Source organism: Enhydra lutris, unplaced genomic scaffold, assembly GCF_002288905.1.
Source record: "Enhydra lutris kenyoni isolate GAN:26980312 unplaced genomic scaffold, ASM228890v2 scaffoldscaffold18, whole genome shotgun sequence".
In the NCBI taxonomy this organism is placed as follows: Eukaryota; Metazoa; Chordata; class Mammalia; order Carnivora; family Mustelidae; genus Enhydra; species Enhydra lutris.
In genome coordinates this window covers 14,522,174-14,541,041 of record NW_019154102.1, presented here as the reverse complement: position 1 = coordinate 14,541,041, position 18,868 = coordinate 14,522,174, and the positions used below count along the sequence as shown (strand labels likewise).

Below are 18,868 nucleotides of genomic sequence, written 5' to 3'. Positions count from 1 at the left end.
TACAAAGAAGATTTATCACACCATATATATGGTGTGACATATATATGTGTGTGTGTGTGTGTGTGTATGTATATATATTAATTATACATTTAAACATTACAATTAGCAAATTCACCCATCATTATAGTTCAACTATTTCAGACTGAGGACAAAGAAAATGATGTTATTAATTGTTGGCATGTTTTTAACCAGTATTTTAAAACATTACTAATATATACCGAATTGAAATTGCTATCAACAGCAGAAGCTTCACTGGAGACCTATGGTGAAAAAGTCTGTTTTAAAGCATATTGTATTTTATTAGAAATGCCTAACTTTAAAACATTAAAATAGATGCATAAAAAATATACATGGACATTATACTTTCCTAACTGTAATTTTGAACTGAAATAAGGGATAAAACCAGCATTACAGTTTATTGGGTTCTTACTGATAATATTCTAAACATTTACTACTGAATGTTAGATAATTTAATCTTAACTAGTCTTAATAAAATCTGAACTATTGAAAAAATTCAATAGTAGAGTACAGTATAGTCCATGAAAATTCCTCATAACCCCTCCTTCCCTGACCAAAAACCTTACTTGCAACAAAATAACTTTTGTGGTCTAAATTTCAATAATGTAGTAATTCAGATGTCTAGCTTTTAGGTATTATTAAGGTTTTAGTCTTTTACCACAAATTACCAAATTGAATTCTGGTCAGTATTTAAACTATGAGGCAAAGATCTTCCAATCTTTACTACAATACTTTAGATTGCTAAGTAACTTAATATTCAATAGTGACACTTCTAATTTTTCATATCTGAATGGATATGAAGGATATGTCAATGGATGGAGGAAACCTTAAGGGATATTAGGTAGTTTAGTCTTTGTCTATGGATTCAACTGTAGGATTACTGGGCTTTTCTTTTTGAGAAGGACAAGCCACACAACTATGTCTCAGGAAGCCTATTTATCTGACAAGTAAGAAAAGATAAACACCTGTAAGTTGATGTTTAAAGCCCAAACTAGTTTTGAAGTAACAAGAAAGGGAAAGCTAACAGTTCAGATTTCAGTCACTTTTCATCTAAACCCATCAATGTGTGCACTGGTCCATTAATTATGTGGCCCAGCACAAAATGATATGTTAGTCTTCCCTTTTACTCCAGGGTGACAGCTATGAGGTAAGGTTTTAGTAGGGAAGAAAGAAAAATATTTCAAATACTTTATTTGTTGGTCCTACCAAAGTCATGAATGAAAATGAAAAATTCGAACTGAGGATCAAACCAGTTGTTTTATTGATCACTCTGATAGAACCAAAATAAATTTGAAGAGATGATCTAAAACCTAAGATTCTAATGGACCCAGCTCTTCCAGGTTAATGAGATACTCTATCTCGTTTTGTTCTGTAAAGGGCTATACAGTAAATAGTTTAGATGTTTGGGCCACAGTTTCTGTCACAGCTACTCAACTCTACCATTGAGCAAAAGCAGCCATAGATAATATATAAATGAGTGATCAAGGCTGAGTTCCAATAAAACTTGTGGGCACTGAAATATAAATTTTATATAAATTTCACTTTTCACAAAACATTATTTTTCTTTTGATTTTTTTCCAACCATTACAAATATAAAAATCATTCCTAGCTTACAGGTTGCTAGAAAAATAGGCATCAGGCTGGATATAGCCTTGTCGTGTTTAGCAACCCTTGTTTAAGTAGGTTATTTTTTTTTTTTAAGATTTTTTTTTTTATTCATTTGACAGATAGAGATCACAAGTAGGTAGAGAGACAGGCAGAGAGAGAGGAGGAAGCAGGCTCCCCGCTGAGCAGAGAGCCCGATGTGGGGCTCGATCCCAGGACCCTGGGATCATGACCTGAGCCGAAGGCAGAGGCTTTAACCCACTGAGCCACCCAGGCGCCCTAAGTAGGTTATTTTGATTCTTGTTTTATGAACTTATTTTTGTGCTTCAAAGGGAAAACGTGTCACTGGGATTTAAAAAAAAATCTTCTTTAAAATAAATATTAACATCTTCATCTTCAATATTATGTAAGTTATGCACTGTGCAAACATGGAGAAAAAATGTTAAATAAGTTCCAAGTAGGGCATGTGATGTGATGAACACTGGGTGTTCTACACAACTAATAAATTACTGAACAGTACCTCTGAAACTAATGATGTATTATGTGTTGGCTAATTGAATTTAAATAAAAATAAATAAATAAGTTCCTGTTGTTTATAAGCTACCCAGATTGGTGGTATTCTGGTATAGCAGCCTAAATAGATAGTAATAGGAAACTGTATTTTTCACTGCTTGATGAATATAACACACCCAGATTATCCAAATTTATAAAGATTTTAAAAAGTTATTTTGGCCCCTCCTGCCCTCTTAAAAGTAGAAAAATCAATTTCTCATAAAAACGAGTAACAGTGAAAGTTACCATTCGAATCTCATACAAAGTTACTTATAAAAAACAGAAGAGATGGGCGAGCCTGGTGGTGGGTATTAAGGAGGGCATGTATTGCATGGAGCACTGGGTGTGGTGCATAAACAATGAATCTTGAAACACTGTAAAAAATTTTTAAAAAATTAAAAAAAACAGAAGAGCAGGATAATTCCCCTAGAATGAGAGGACTCTAGAAAAACATGCCCACAAGTACATGAAAACTGACCCTAATATTCTAAAGTAAGCTTAAATAAATGAATACACATTATGATAGAAATTATGAAAGAACAACATAAATCAGCATTAGAGAAATTCATAACTGTGGTGATTAAAGAAGCAAGATTTCTTAGAGGTTAAAAAAACTAAGAAAATGATTAGAAATAAAAGGGGAAAAATCATTTCAGAAGTGGAGCTTAAACTAGACATATCACAAAATCAAATAAACCCAATGCCTTAAAATAACTAGAAAATTTGAAGAAGAAAGCACTTGAAAAATAAATAACTGAAGGAAATCATCAACAAAATAAAAGGACAACTTACAGAATGGGGGAAAATATTTGCAAATCTTTTATCAGATAAGGGGTTAATACCCAAAATAGATAAAGAATTCATACAACTTAATAGCAAAAAACCCTAAACAAGCCAATTAAAAATGGGGAGAGAATCTAATAAGGTGCTCAATATCACTAATCATCAGGGCAATGCAAAATAAAACTACAGTGAGACATCAGCTTATACCTGTTAGAAGGACTATTATCAAAAAGACAACAAAAAAACAAGTGTTGGTGAGGATGTGAAGAAAAGGAAACCCTTGGGTACTGTTAGAATGTACACTGGTGCAGCCAGTATGAAAACACTATGAAGGTTCCCCCAAAAATTAAAAATAGAACTACCATATGATCCAGCAATCCCACTTCTAGGTATAAAGCTAAAGGAAGTGAAATCAAGCTCTTGAAGAGATATCCACACTTCCATGTTCACTGCAGCATCACTCACATAACCAAGCAACCTGTGCTATTGATGGATCAATGGATAAAGAAAATGTGATGTATATACAAACACATACACACAGTGGAGTATTAGTCATCCATAAAAAAGAATGAAATCTTGCCATTTGCAACAACATGGTTGAACTTAGAAGGTATTATGTTAAGTGAAATAAGTCAGACAGAGAAAGACATACCATATGACTTCATGTTTATGTGCAATCTAAAAAGCCAGACAGATGAACAAACAAGCCAAAAGAGTAACAGACCCATAAATACAAAGAACAAACTGATGGTTGCCAGAAGAGAGGGGAATAAAGGAATAGGGTGAAGAGGAATGGGAGGTATAGGCTTTCAGTTATGGAATGAATAAAAGTCTTGGGCATTAAAGGTAAAACATAGGGAATGTAATCAGTCATATTGTAATAGTGTTGTATGGTGACATATGGTAGCTACACTTGTGGTGAGCATAGCACAACATACAGACCTCTCAAAGCAATATTTTGTATACCTGAAACTATGATTTTAAAAAAATCCTAGAAGTATCACAAAAATTTTTCCACAAAAATCATAGCTGACACTATGAAACACACTTTGTTAACTCATGAGGTAGAATTCAGACCAAAAAGAGAAACAAGGACACTTTATAATGCTAAAAGATGCAATTCATAACAAAGATTTAATAATTCTGAAAATTCCAAACAATATGACAACAGCCATCATTAAGCAGAAATTAGAAGAAATGCAAGGAGAATATACTTTCAATTTAACAAAGATCAAGCGGACAAAAAATTAGGATACAGAAGACCTAAACAACATAATCAGTGAGTTAGATCTTTTAGATCTATAATAAACTCTGAACTCTGATACTGGAGGGTTACCTTTTGGTAAATGTTCACAGAAACATTCAGGAAAATTATCCCTATCTTAGGCGACATACAAGGGAAACTGCAATAAGCCTGTTAATCTGAGGAAAAGAGAAATGATATCAGGAAATGTACTCTGACCTCAGAGAATAAAATGAGAAATGAATAATAAAAATTAAAAGGCCTGTTGGGGTGCATGACTGGCACAATCAGTAGAGTGTGTAAGTTTTGATCTCAGGATTGTGAGTTCAAGTCTCACACTAGATGTAGAGATTTTTTTGTTTTTTTTAATTAAAAGTCCTGTTACCTGGAGATTTGAAAACATAGTATTGCATATTCTTAGATCAAGTTAAATTGCAGAATTTCTTAAAAATAAAAATAAGGCACGGACTGCATGGAGCACTGGGTGTGGTACAAAAACAATGAATACTGTTATACTGAAAATAAATTTAAAAAATTTAAAAAAAATAAAAATAATGAATATCTAATATATCAAAATATTTGACTTACACAGGAAAATTTATAGCTTTTAAGTTCTATTAAAAATGAAATTCGAAGACTCATGCAGAACTTAAAAGCTAAGAAACAAAAACAAAGCAATCTTCTACTCCTCAAAAAAAGGAAAGACAATGAAAGTAAAAGCAAAAATTAATGCTAGAATTTCTTGCGCTTAATTTCTAGAAATTGAAGCTAGAAAACAGAAAAGCAACAGAATAAACCCAAAATTTGCTCATTTGAAAAAAAGATCATCAATATAGACAAATTACTAGCTACCCCTTTTCAAGGGGAAAAGGAAGGACACACAAATACAAAGAATTAGACATGATAAATGGGGAATGATGATCAGAACAGAAGAAATTTAAAGTATCATAAGAGACTATTTACAGAACTCTGTGAATATATTTGAAGACTTCATTGGAATGGATAATTTTTAAGACGTCTATAATATACCAGACTAGCATTAAGTCTTAAATGACAAGTTACCATATAAGAAAATAGAAGAATTAAAGTGCTCTCCCCCCACACTAAAATACCTTGGCCCAGTAGGAAAATTCTACCAAATATGTAAAAATCAGAGTATCTCAATGGCTGTTAAACTTTCCAAGGCCATTAAAAAGGAGGCAAATTTCAAAGTACACCATTGATGCTGCACCTATCATAGGCATTACTTCTGATCATTCTCCCTTATGAGTATCATTATAACAACTCTTAAATGAAACATTAGCAAATGGATCTAATAGCACATTTTAAAAAATCATGACTAAGTGTGGTTTATTCCTATTGGCAAGGATGGTTTTGTTGGGAAACCCATTAATTCATTATATTCATAGAACTAAGAAGTAAAACCTTATGATCACTTCCACAGATACAGAAAGGACATTTGACCCAATCAGCTCTCTCCAGGTTAACCTATAAACTTAACACTATGATTATAAAAATATCATCAGACTTTTTCCCCCCAGTATCAACAAGTTACTTGTAAAATTTTTTGGAAAGATGAGTAAGTAAGAAAAGCCAGGAAAATCCTGCAAAAGAAGAATAAGAGGGAATGATCCCACAGACATTTAAGCATACCATAAAGACTCTATGATTAAAAGTATTATATTGGTATCCTAATCAAACAGAGTAGACAATTCCTATGAAATTTAGTATATGAGGGGCGCCTGGGTGGCTCAGTGGGTTAAAGCCTCTGCCTTCGGCTCGGGTCATGATCCCAGGGTCCTGGGATCGAGCCCCGCATCGGGCTCTCTGCTCAGCGGGGAGCCTGCTTCCTCCTCCCTCTCTGCCTGTCTCTCTACCTACTTGTGATCTCTATCTGTCAAATGAATAAATAAAAAAATCTTAAAAAAAAAAAGAAATTTAGTATATGAAAAGAGCCATTCAAATCAGTGAGGTAAAGATGAACTTCAACTTTTTGGTAACTGGAATCTAATAATGGAATGATTATACTGGATTTGTTAAAATTGGACTCACTCCTCACACCATAGTAAATTCAAGAAGGATGAAGGATTTAAGTCTAAACCTGTAAGCACTAGAAAAAAAAAAAACATGGGTGAAGTCCAGTATAAGCTGGAATTAGGGAAACTTTCAAAAGAGTGGTAGGCAAAATGGATCCTCCGAAGATGTCCATATCTGAATCCCTGGAACCTATGAATATGCTGTGCTACATGGCAAAAGGGACTTTGCAAATGTTATACCAGAATTCTTTAGATTGGCAATTTTATAAATATGTTTCATAATTTTTAGAAGCTGTATATTGTATATCTATATTTTTTCATAGTATAATCTAAGAGTAAAATGTTAATTTAAAAAAATGTAATTACAGTTGCATTATCCATTTGGGCACAGTCTATCAAATGAACCAGAGTCAAAAAAATGTGGCAGTGAAAAGAGGTCGGAAAGTTTTGAAGTGTGAAAGAAATTTGAACTTATCTTGCTGGAGGAATCCTCATGGAGAGCTCAAGAGGGAACCTCTCTAGGAGCAAAGGAATGGCCCTGTCTGATAACCAGAAAGGAATGAGAGAACTTAGTGCTACAACCTCAAGGAACTGAAGTCAGCCAACAACCTGAATGAGCTTGGAACAAAATCTTCCCCACAGAACCTTTAGACACCAGCCCAGCCAGCAATTTGATTTCAGTCTTGTAAGGCCCTGAGAAAGGGGACCAGCCAAGCTGCACTGCACATGGACTTCAACCCACAGAACAGTGAGATAATAGGTGGGCATTCATTTAAGGTGCTAAATTTGTGGTAACTGGTTATGGCAACAAAAATCAACACACCAAATTTCAAAATCCAGAAGTTAAAAGGGAAAAGTGATAAATGTAATAACCTAAAATTAAAATATCTTACAGAGAAAAACCACATTAAACAAATTTTTAAGATACAACTAATGAAAAAAAATATTTGGAACTTATGTGAATAAAAATTTAATATCTCTAGGGACACCTGGGTGGCTCAGTTAAACATCCAGCTTTCGATTTCAGCTCAGGTCATGATCTCAGGGTAGTGAAATCAAGCCCCACATCTGGCCCCGCACTGGGTGTGGAATCTGCTTAAGATTCTTTCCTTCTCCTTCTGCCCTTCCCCCCACTGCTTGTGCTCTCTTAAAAAACAAAACTTACTATCTCTAAAATATTAAGAGCTGCTAAATAAAGAAAAAGACCCACATTCTTTTTTTTTTTTTTTTAAGATTTTTTATTTATTTATTTGACAGACAGAGATCACAAGTAGACAGAGAGGCAGGCAGAGAGAGGGGGGGAAGCAGGCTCCCTCCTGAGCAGAGAGCCTGATGCGGGGCTCGATCCCAGGACCCTGAGATCATGACCCGAGCCGAAGGCAGAGGCTTAACCCACTGAACCACCCAGGCACCCCAAGACCCACATTCTTAAAGAAAAATGGATTAAAGATAGGAACAGAAAGTTCCCATCAAATTAAACCTCCCTGAGATATTTTCTACCTGTTAGATTCTCAAAGTCTGACAGTATATTCTCTTGGCAAGGTTGGAGGGATGAATACATACACTGCCAGTGGGAATGCAAAATAATGTAAGTCCTATATAAGAGTATTTGACAATATCTAATAAATCTATGAAGTTACCCTTTGATCCAGAAATCCCACTCACAGAAATCTAATCCAAAGACACCCTTGTCAAAAACGAAAAAAAACCATATATACACACATATATACGTGGAAAGATGAATGCACAAAGCTATTCATTATAGCACTGTTTATGTATTTTTGTTTAAATTTTTATAATAGTTACTATAGAGATAAGAAGGAACCAGGGAGAAGAGTACAGGTGTGGAACTTAGATTTCCTTGAATATGCCTTTGTTTATAGACTGGACTCTGGAACCATTAATTTTATATAATTATAAAACAAAATAAGCTTCTAAAAAATGTAATCTTGAAATGAAGCAAAGCTAACTAGGTATCCAATTGTTGCCATAATAATGAAGGAATTATTCCAAGTGACTTTTAAAAATACAGTATTTTTAACTATACAACTTAAATAGGTATACCCAAGGAGAAAAATAGTCTTTCAAAAAAATCCTTAACTGTTTTATAATCATATCAGTGGCAGTATTATTGAGAATCCAAGAGTCACACATGTGGTATAGAATAAAGCAAATGATAGTGATAGTATTAAGAATTGGGATTTTCAACAAAAGAGAATGGTGATGTAAGTACAGTAACACTGATGAAAAAGAAAAATCACTGGAGACCTGAACTTAAACTGACAATATCAGTATTAACTAATGATGTAGTATCTATTTTTAATGAAAGAGAAACTAAACCAAGCATCAAACAGGATAACAGAACAAATGGAAAAATATTCCATGCCCATGGACTGGAAAAACCAGTATTGTTAAAATGTCCATACTACCCAAAGCAATCTAGGGATGCCTGGTTGGCTCAGTCAATTAAGTGTGCAACTCTTGATTTCAGCTCAGGTCATGATCCCAGGTCATGAAATCAGGCCCCTCTTCAGACTCTGTGCTGGGCATGGAGCCTACTTAAGATTCTGTCTTTTCTCTGCCCCTCTCACCCACCCCCCATTTGCTGTCACTCTCTCTCAAAAAAAGTTTTAAAAAACGTTTAAAAAAACCCTACCCAAATAAGCTACAGTTTCAATGCAATCCCTATCAAATATCATCAACAACATTTTTCACAGAACTAGGACAAATAATCCTAAAATTTGTATGGAACCACAAAAGACTTCAAATAGCCAAAGTGTTCTCGAGAAGAAAAGAATAAAGCTGGAGGCATATAATCCCAAATTTCAAGATATACTATAAAGCTATGGGAATCAAAGAAGTATGATACTGGCATGATAACAGATAACGCAGATCTATGGAACAGAATAGAGAGTCCAGAAATAAACTCATACTTTTATAGTAAGTTCATTTATGACAAAGGAGGCAAGAATATACAATGGGGAAAAGACAGTCTCTTCAACAAACAGTGTTGGGAAAACTGGACAGCTACATATAAAAGAATGGAAACGGACCACTTTCTTAAGCCATACATAAACTCAAAATGAATGAAAGACCTAAATTGGAGACCTGAAATCATAAAACTCCTGTAAGAATATATAGGCAGTAATATCTTTTACATTGACCACAGAAACATTTTTCTAGATAAGTCTCCTCTGGCAAGGGAAGCAAAAGGAAAATTACTTTTGCTGGACTATACCAAAATGAAAACCTTCTGTACAGTGAAGGAAACCATCCACAAAACAAAAAGACAGCCTACTGAATGGGAGAAGATATTTACAAATGACATATCTGATAAGGGTTAATAACAAAAATATATAAAGAAGTTATACATCTTAACCCTGCCCCCAAATAATACAATTGAAATCTGGGCAGCTGAATAGAAATTTTTCCAAAGAAGTCATACAGCTGGCCAACTGACATATGAAAAGATGCTCAGCATAACTAATCATCAAACTGAAACCACAAAGATATACATACCACCTCACACCATCAGAATGTCAAAAATCAGAAAGACAAGAAGTAACATGTTGGAGAGGATGCGGAGAAAAAGGAACTCTTGTGTACTATTGATGGGAATGCAAATTGGTGCAGCCACTGTGGAAAAGTATAGAGATTCCTCAAGAAATTAAAAATAGGGGCAACTGGGTAGTTCAGTCATTTAAACATCTGCCTTTGGCTCAGGTCATGATCCCAGGGTCCTGGGATCGAGCTCCACATTGGGCTCCCTGCTCAGTGAGGAGCCTGCTTCTCCCTCTTCTTCCCCCCAGTCGTGCTCTCTCTTGCTATCTCTTTCTCTCTCACACATAAATAAAACCTTTTAAAAATTAAAAATAGAAATAGCATACAATCTAATATTTCTACTATGTATCTACTAAAATGAAAACACTATTGCAAAAAGATATATGCACCCCTATATTTATTACAGCATTACTTACAATAGGCAATATATGGAAACAAACCAAGTGTCTATAATTATAATGAGTAGATAAAGGAGATGTAGTGTGTATAAACACACATAAGAATATTATTCTGTAAAAAAAAAATGAATAAAATCTTGCCATTTGCAACAACATAGATGGACCTAGGGAGTATGATACTAAGTGAAATGAGTCAGAGAAAGATACCATATGAGTGCACTCATATGTATAATTTAAGAAACAAATGAACAACCAAAGAAAAAAAGAAAAAAAAACACTCTTAAATACACAGAATGAACTTGTGGTTGCCAGAGAAGAGGTAAATGGGGGAATGGGTAAAATAGAGTAGATTAAGAGTACACTTACCTTGATAAGCATTGAGTAAATGCATAGGTTTGTACACCAGAAACTAATAAATTAATTATACTTCAATAAAAAATTAAAAGGGGGAATTACTTATCTTTTAAGAGTTACAATATAAAATATTTCAATAAAATAATCTGTCTAGGATTTGCTTTAATTATTCCAGTGAGTAGTGTGTGGAAGTGGTAAAGGATTGAGAAGAAATAAGATTGACCATAACTGATAACTGCTGAAGCTAGATGATGGAGAACTAGCTAAGGATTCATTATACTGTTCTCTTTGGTTTCAGACATGTTGAAATTCCATGATAAGGTGTGTGGCGGGGGGGGATAATATTTAAATAATAAGCTGACATAAATAAAAATACCTTTGTAAATATCTTTGTAGACATTATGCTAGTGTTTAGGATAAATTTCAAGGTACAGTATTTCTAGGCCAAAAAGAGAAATACTTTTATTTTTATGCATACTGCCAAATTTCCTTTAGGTGTTGATTTACAACAATATACAATCAACAGTATATGAGATGCGCATTTCTGAAACCCTTACCAACAATCTGAAAAGTTAGATGATCTGCTCAAGATCAGATGGCATGGCCAAGAATAAAACTCAGATAATGGTCAGTAATTATGATATTGCCTGAGTCAGATTATTAATTTGAACAGTGTTTAAATTTGCAGTTGAGTTCAAAAAAGGAGATGTGTGCTACACATCTTACTTACTTAGCTTACTGCTGTCATGCATTTGTCTTCTGAAATAAATGGCACTGTTTCCTTGATTATCTTATACACCGTTCTTTAAATCTGTCTCTTCTTTTGTTGGCTTTGCGCCTTCAAAGGAGACATCCATTCCAGTCTAAAATCTCCCAGAGATTTTCAGGGTATACACATTTCAAGATATGCAATACACGGAAGAATGAAAATCTTTTATGACATTGTTTGTTAAACTGACAGCTCTACTTAACAGAAGCCATTAAAATATTTACAAAGTAGCAGCTGCTCTTGTAAAAAAATACAGCTTTTTGGAGGCATAAAAATAAACAAGTTGATAAGTACAAGGTAAGCCATTTGACGGCCTCTTTGTGTACATTGCACAAGATAAAGAAAATTCTGATATTTACAGACCAATTATACTGTAAAACCTTTTAAGTTAAAAGGACACAGACCAAGTAAGAACTGTTTACAAAAATTCTTCATACTGATCTTTTAAACAATTTAGAAAGTCCCCAGACATAATCTTGTAAGAAGTATTAGGTTTTTGTTTTTTTCTTTTAAATAAGCTTTGTTCTTAGATAATTATATACATGCATACATCTAGAAACTGATTTGGGCATATGGACTACCAGTTTAAAATCTGCTCTAGAAAAACGAAATAAAATTCTAGATAATTCCTGCTTTCTGGCAAACACACAAGTTACCCAATTCAGTGAACTTTAACCCAAACTCTTCCTCTCTCTGCCTATGGAACAAAAATATATGACTTTAAAAGTAATAGATCACTAAGGCTATAACCTCTCCCTACCCTATCCTCTGGCTTTACCGCAAAATTCTGCCTCTTTATATTTTGCTAATTTAAGACATTATGCTTTGTTTACGAGGTGGCACCAAACTACTAGTCATGCCTACAACCTTCCCAGAAATTTAGTAAGCTCAATATTATATTTTTAAATAAAGCCACATTAATATAACTATAAACTAAGACCATCTGACCTAAAATAGTTAACTTAAGAATAAAGACACTGTTAAATTAATTATTTTTAACTAACTCTTCTTCTCTTCTGCTGACATTTCCCCCAACTGCAACAATAATCATTTGCTGCTACTATGGATCTTACTTTCACTTTTTATTCAAGAAAGCACAATCTAAGCATTTTTATAAGCACAAAGAACCAAAATAAGCCTTTTAGTATCTTCCAAGAACTTTTCTTCTCTGCCTCTATGTTGTTAATCTTTATTTCTTCTGACCATTTTCCCTATCCTGCTATCAAACTCTAAGCCCATCAAGAACAGGGATTACTTTCTCTTCATGTTTATATCCCCCTATCAGTAGCAACCTGCATAGAGCAGACTCTCAACAAAAGTTTGCTTATATGAATAACCAAAGCTTACTTTCACATTTGAAAATGGAACCACCTGAGAACTCCATTTATTGACATTTATACATTCTCATTTTAGGTTTGTGAATAGCAAAGAGTAAAAATGGCACATGTAATGGTATTCTAGAAAATAAGTTTGCTGATTAAAACACTTCCTACATTTTCTTCCTTAATACTAATGGATCTCTAAGACTTTATTACTGACAATTATTGAAATCCAAACCATATGTATTTTGTAATGGACATGACAAAAACTGGTAACAATAATAATTGGAAAAAGGACTCAATGTGAGGATAAATGTAATCATCTTTGTCTGTGTTAAAGCATTTAGTTTTTACCTGTTACAGTTTTACACACATTTTGTGGAAACTAGTGACTTCACTGTGGAAGGAGTGATTTTAGAAAGATAGGAGGCTTCAGGCCCCTGTTCCATGGAGACACCAACTTAAAAGCAATATAAAGAACAATATACCTTTGTGAGAACTTTAGAGACTAGTTAGGGGGCTATAGGACCCACACCAATACATAAACAAGAAAAGGGGTGGTTTCCAATAAGAATAAAAAAGTTCATTGCATTTTGCTCACCCTACACAATGCCCCTCTCCTCAGGCAGTGTGGTACAATAGGAAGAATACCACCCAGGAACCAGTCCCTCCCTTGAGACAGAAGAAATAGAGTGGAACTTAAGTACAGTGTCTGGCTTCTCTGGGACCTGCATAAGGAACTGATTTCTGTCCTTCCCAGCTCAGAGTGTTGATGAGATGCAGTATAGTCTGCATATCAGGTTAGAGACCAGGTAAGGGCCTTGGTGCAATGGAACAACAGAAGCTCTGCAGTCATGCAGGCAGACACTAGGCAGAAAAAGAAAATACAGGCAGAGGAATTTAACAGAAATAGAAACTGAAATCTCCTAATGGGGGAGGGGAGAATGAGAAATCAAGACAGTCAAAAGCACCCATATATACTAAAATAAAAGCACACACACAACCTCAAGAAAGACACATCAGAAAAGGTCTGAGAGGCCCCAGAACCTCTAGCTAGTCCATTTTGTAATGATCTTTCCCTCAACAAAACCAGTCCATAAAGACTAGGAAAAATGGCTCTTTTTACAAATGACAAAATCTCGAAAAAAGATCACAGGCATACAAAGAAACAGGGAAACGTGGTCTGATCAAAGGATTAAAAATAAACCCAGGGGCACCTGAGTGGCTCAGTGGGTTAAGCCTCTGCCTTCGGCTCAGGTCATGATCTCAGGGTCCTGGGATCAAGCCCCACATCGGGCTCTCTGCTCAGCAGGGAGCCTGCTTCCCCCTCTCTCTCTGCCTGCCTCTCTGCCTACTTTTGATCTCCCTCTCTCTGTCAAATAAATAAAAAAATAAAATCTTAAAAAAAAAAATAAGCCCAGAAATTGAAATTAAAGAAATGCATATGTATAAAGTTCCTAAAAACTTAAAGTAATTATCATAATGATGATCAGTAACCTTAGGGAGAATATAGATAATTACACAAATGAGGAAAACAATGCATAAACAAAATGAGAATATCTGTGAAGAGATAGAAAATATCAAAACAAAACAAAACAAAACACAAATTCTGTGGATCGAAAATACAACAATCGAACTGAAAAATTCACCAAAAGAGTTCAAAAACAGACTTCATCAGGCAGAAGAAAGAACTGGCAAGCTTGAACACAGGTCATTTGAAATCATTGAGTCAGAGGAACAAAAAGAAAAAAGAATGAAGAAAAGTGAAGAGAGCGTAAGAGGCCGCTATATGCATTATTGGAACCCCAGAAAGAAAAAAGACAGAAAGCTCATTTGAACAAAATAATAGCTGAAAATGTCCCAAATCTAAGGAAAGAAATGAAAACATCCTCAAGAACTCAATGAACTCCAACTAACAAAAACACAAAGAAACCTACATTATAACCAAACTGTTAAAGTCAAAGAGAATCTTGAAAACAGCAAGAGAAAATGACTCATCATGTACAGAAAAGCCTCAGTAAGATGATCAGATTTCTCAGCAGAAACCTTGCAGATTGCAAGAGAACAGGATAATATACTAAAAGTGCTAGAAGAAAAAAACTATCAACCAAGATTATTGTGTCCTATAAAAATGTGCTTTGAAACTGAGGAAGAAATCAAGATCTTCCCAAATAAAAGCTGAAGAAAGTCAGTACCGCTAACCTGCCATACAAAAAAATGCTAGAATTCTACAAATGGAACCAGAAAAATGCTAAACAGCAATGTGAAGTCATATAAAAGTATAAGGTTACCCAGTAAAGAAAGCTAAACACATGAACAAATATAGAATCCTGTACTACTGTTGCATAATCTACTTTTAATTCCTATGTAGAGTATAAAAGACAAAAAAAAAAAAAAACCTGTAAATCTATGTTAACAGTATACAATATATAAAGATATGTTTTGTAACAATAACAAATTGGGGGGACAAAACTGTAAAGGACTAAGGTGTTTGTATGTAATCAGCTTAAAATAAGTTATCAGCTTAAAATAGATTTTTTTAACTTTTAGGATATTTTATATAATCAAAATTATACAAGAAACACTATAGACTACACAAAAAAGGAAATGAGAAAGAAATTGCAGTGTATCAGCATTCACTACCAAAAAAAACCAAAAACACCCACAAAGGAAAAAAATGCAGTAAGGGAAATAAAAGACAAAAGCTGTAAGACATTAGAAAAGAAGTAACAAAATAGCAATGGTAAGTCCTTCTGTATCAGTAATTAGTCTAAATGTAAATGGATTAAAATCCCCAGTCAAAAGACATAGACTGGCTGAGTGGATTAAAAAAACACGATCCAACAACAGGCTGAAAGTGAAGGACGGAAAAAGTATTCTGTACAAATGATAAGACAACAAAGTTGTCTAATATCAGACATACAGATTTTAAGGCAAAAATTGTCACAAGAGACAAAGAAGTGTATTATATAATGATAAAGAGAACAACTCACAAAGAGGATATAATAATTATAAATTTTTATTTAGCAAACACTGACAGAATTGATAGGAGAAATAGAGAGCAACAGAATAATAGTGGGAGACTTCAATACCCTTCTTTCAATAATAGAAGAACAACCAGGCAGAAGATCAGAAAGAAAGGATTCGAACAGTACTATACACCAAGTGACCTAACAGACATATGTGGAACACTGACACAATAATGTAAAATACATCCTTCTCAAGTGCACATGGAACATTCCACTGGACAGATCTTAAATCAGGCAAAAATACCCAAGTCTTAACAATATTAAGAAGACTGAAATCAGGGGCGCCTGGGTGGCTCAGTGGGTTAAAGCCTCTGCCTACAGCCCAGGTCATGATTTCAGGGTCCTGGGATCAAGCCCCACATCAGGCACTCTGCTCCGCATCAGGCTCTCTGTTCGGTAGGGAGCCTGCTTCCTCTGCCTACTCCTGATCTCTTTGTCAAATAAATAAATAAAATATTTTTTAAAAAAGAAGACTGAAATCATAAAAGATATCTGTTCGTAATACAATGGAATAAAACTAGAAATCAACAGCAGAAGGAAAACTGAAAAATCTGTAAATATATGTACATTAGGATTCGCCAGAGAAACAGCACAAATAGAATAGATAGATACAGGGTGCCTGGGTGGCTCAGTAGGTTAAGCCTCTGTCTTTGGCTCAGGTCATGATCTCAGGGTCCTGGGATCGAACCCCGTATTGGGCTCTCTGCTCAGCAGGGAGCCTGCTTCCTCCTCTCTCTCTGCCTGCCTCTCTGCCTACTCATGATCTCTGTCTGTCAAGTAAATAAATAAAATCTTTAAAAAAAAAAGAACATACATACATACATGAGGGATTTATTATGGGAATTGGCTCACATGATTGTGAAGATTGAGAAGTCCCACAATATGCCATCTGCAAGCTTAGAACCAAGAAAGCTGGTGGTGTGATTCGGTGCAAGTGTGAAGGCCTGAGAACCAGAAAAGTCAATGGTATAACTCCCAGTCTGGGGCCAAAGGCTTGAGAATGGTGGAGAGGGAGGTAGAATGGAGGGGAATGGGGTTGGGTACCATTGGTACAAGTCCCAAAGTCTAAAGGCCCATGAACCAGGAATTCCAATATCAGAAGGCAGGAGAAGATGGACGTACCAGTTCAAGAAGAGAGAGGTACAATTCTTCCTTTCTCTGACTTTTTGTTCTGTTTGGGTCTTGAATAGACTGGAAGATAACTGTCCACACTGGTGAAGTAGACTTCTTTACTTAGTCTACTGATTCAAATGCTAATTGCTTCCTGAACCCACTCACAGACATACCCCAAAATAATGTTTTATTGCCCATGTAGGCACCCCTTAGCTCAGTAAAGTTGACACATACAATTAACCAGCAAGACATGGAGATTAAACTACACACTTTTAAATAACCAATAGGTCAAAGAAGAAATCGCAAGGGAAATTAGAAAATATCTTGACACAAATGAAAATGAAAACACAACATACCCAAATTTATGGGATGCTGCAAAAGCAGTGCTGAGAAAGAAATTTATATCAGTAAATGTTTACATTAAAAAAGAGGAAAGATCTCAGATCAAAACTTAACTTTACACCTCAGGAACTGAAAAAAAAGATCTAAGCCCCAAGTTAACAGAAGGAAGGAAATAACAAAGATCAAATAAATGAAATGGAGACCAGAAAAAACAACAGAAAAGACCAAGGAAACTAAGAGGTGTTTGTTTTTTTTTAACTTCAACAAAAATTGACAAGTCATTAGCTAGATTATGGGGGGGGGGAAAAAGGAATAACTCAAAAATGAAAATCCAAAGTGAAAGGGGCTGTTACAACCAATACCACAGAAATAAAAAGGATTCTAGGTGTACTATGAACAATTGCATGCCTACAAATTGTAAAACCTAAAAGGAATGGATAAATTCTAGAAATGGATAAATCAAAAAGAAAAGTCTAGGATTTGATGACTTCAAGGGAAATTCTACTACACATTAAAAGAAGAATTAACACCAGTCCTCCTCAAACTTGTACAAAAAACTAAACAGAAAACAACATCTCAAACTCATTCTATGAAGCCATCATTACTCTATGTAGGAGTGCTGACAATACTGATTCCACCTTTGGCCCACCATCTTGTTCATGTTTACCCAAAGACCTCTCTTGGGGTACATGTTCCAGCCCCTTGGAGATTAATACACATACCTTAGAAAGCCTGCCAAGGTCAGGATAGGGGGTGGCATGTTCTGGCCTCCCATGAGTCTGTCAGCAATAACATAGTCTTTTCCCCTGCCTGACACACAGGTGGTGCCACAGAATCTAGTTAAAGGTTAGCTATCAATTAGGTGCATGCAAACCCTTTGTGATGTGTGTGAACACTTTGATCTTGCTGCACTGTCCTTTGTGGCCCCTTGCTCTAATAAAATCTGTGGACTAAGGTCTGGATTTTGTGGAAAATAACTGTGCAGTTGCCATGGACCATCTTCCACCTGATCTCCCCCCATCAATAAGTTACCCTTAATAGAACTCTGTGTAAACTGTGTAAGGAGTCACCTCCTTTGTTTTCCTGTCGCAAAGTGCCTTCTCAATTCAGGGTACTTTGATGTCCCTCCTCCACTTTCTAGCACCCTAATACCAAAGCCAAAGACACTAAAGAATAGACCACTATCTCTGATAAATGTTGATGCAAAATTCTTAACAAAATACTACTAAACCAAATTCAGCAGCATATTAAAAAGACTATACTTCAAGTAATTTATTTCTGAAATGTAAGAACAGTTCAACCTACAAAAGTAAATTGATGTAATACACCACATTAACAGAATAAAGGACAGAAACTATATATTTCTCAATTGATACAGAAAAGGCATTTAGCAAAACTCAATACCCTTTCATGATAGAAACTCGATAAATTAACTCTAGAAGGAAACTACCTTGACCTAAAAAGACCATACTAAAATTATTATAAGCCCACAGCTAACATCATAGTCAATAGTGAAAAACTGAAAGCTTTTCCCCTATAATCACGAACAAGACAAAGATGCCCTCTTTCTCTATTTCTTTTCAACATAGCATTGGAAATCCCAGCCAGCACAATTAGGAAATAAAATAAATAAAAGGCATCCAAATCAGAAACAGACTCTTAATTATAGAGAAGAAACTGATGATTGCCAGAGGAGAGGTAGATGGGGGGATAGGTAAAATAGGTGATGGGGATTAAGGAGTGTGC

The 18,868-nt window shown here is 35.0% G+C and overlaps 1 protein-coding gene across 1 annotated transcript in view; it reads left to right on the top strand.

Moving 5' to 3' along the window:
- LOC111148096 (WD repeat containing planar cell polarity effector) overlaps nt 1-18,868 on the top strand; it is a 445,955-nt gene that overhangs the window by 355,894 nt on the left and 71,193 nt on the right. The window lies entirely within an intron of this gene.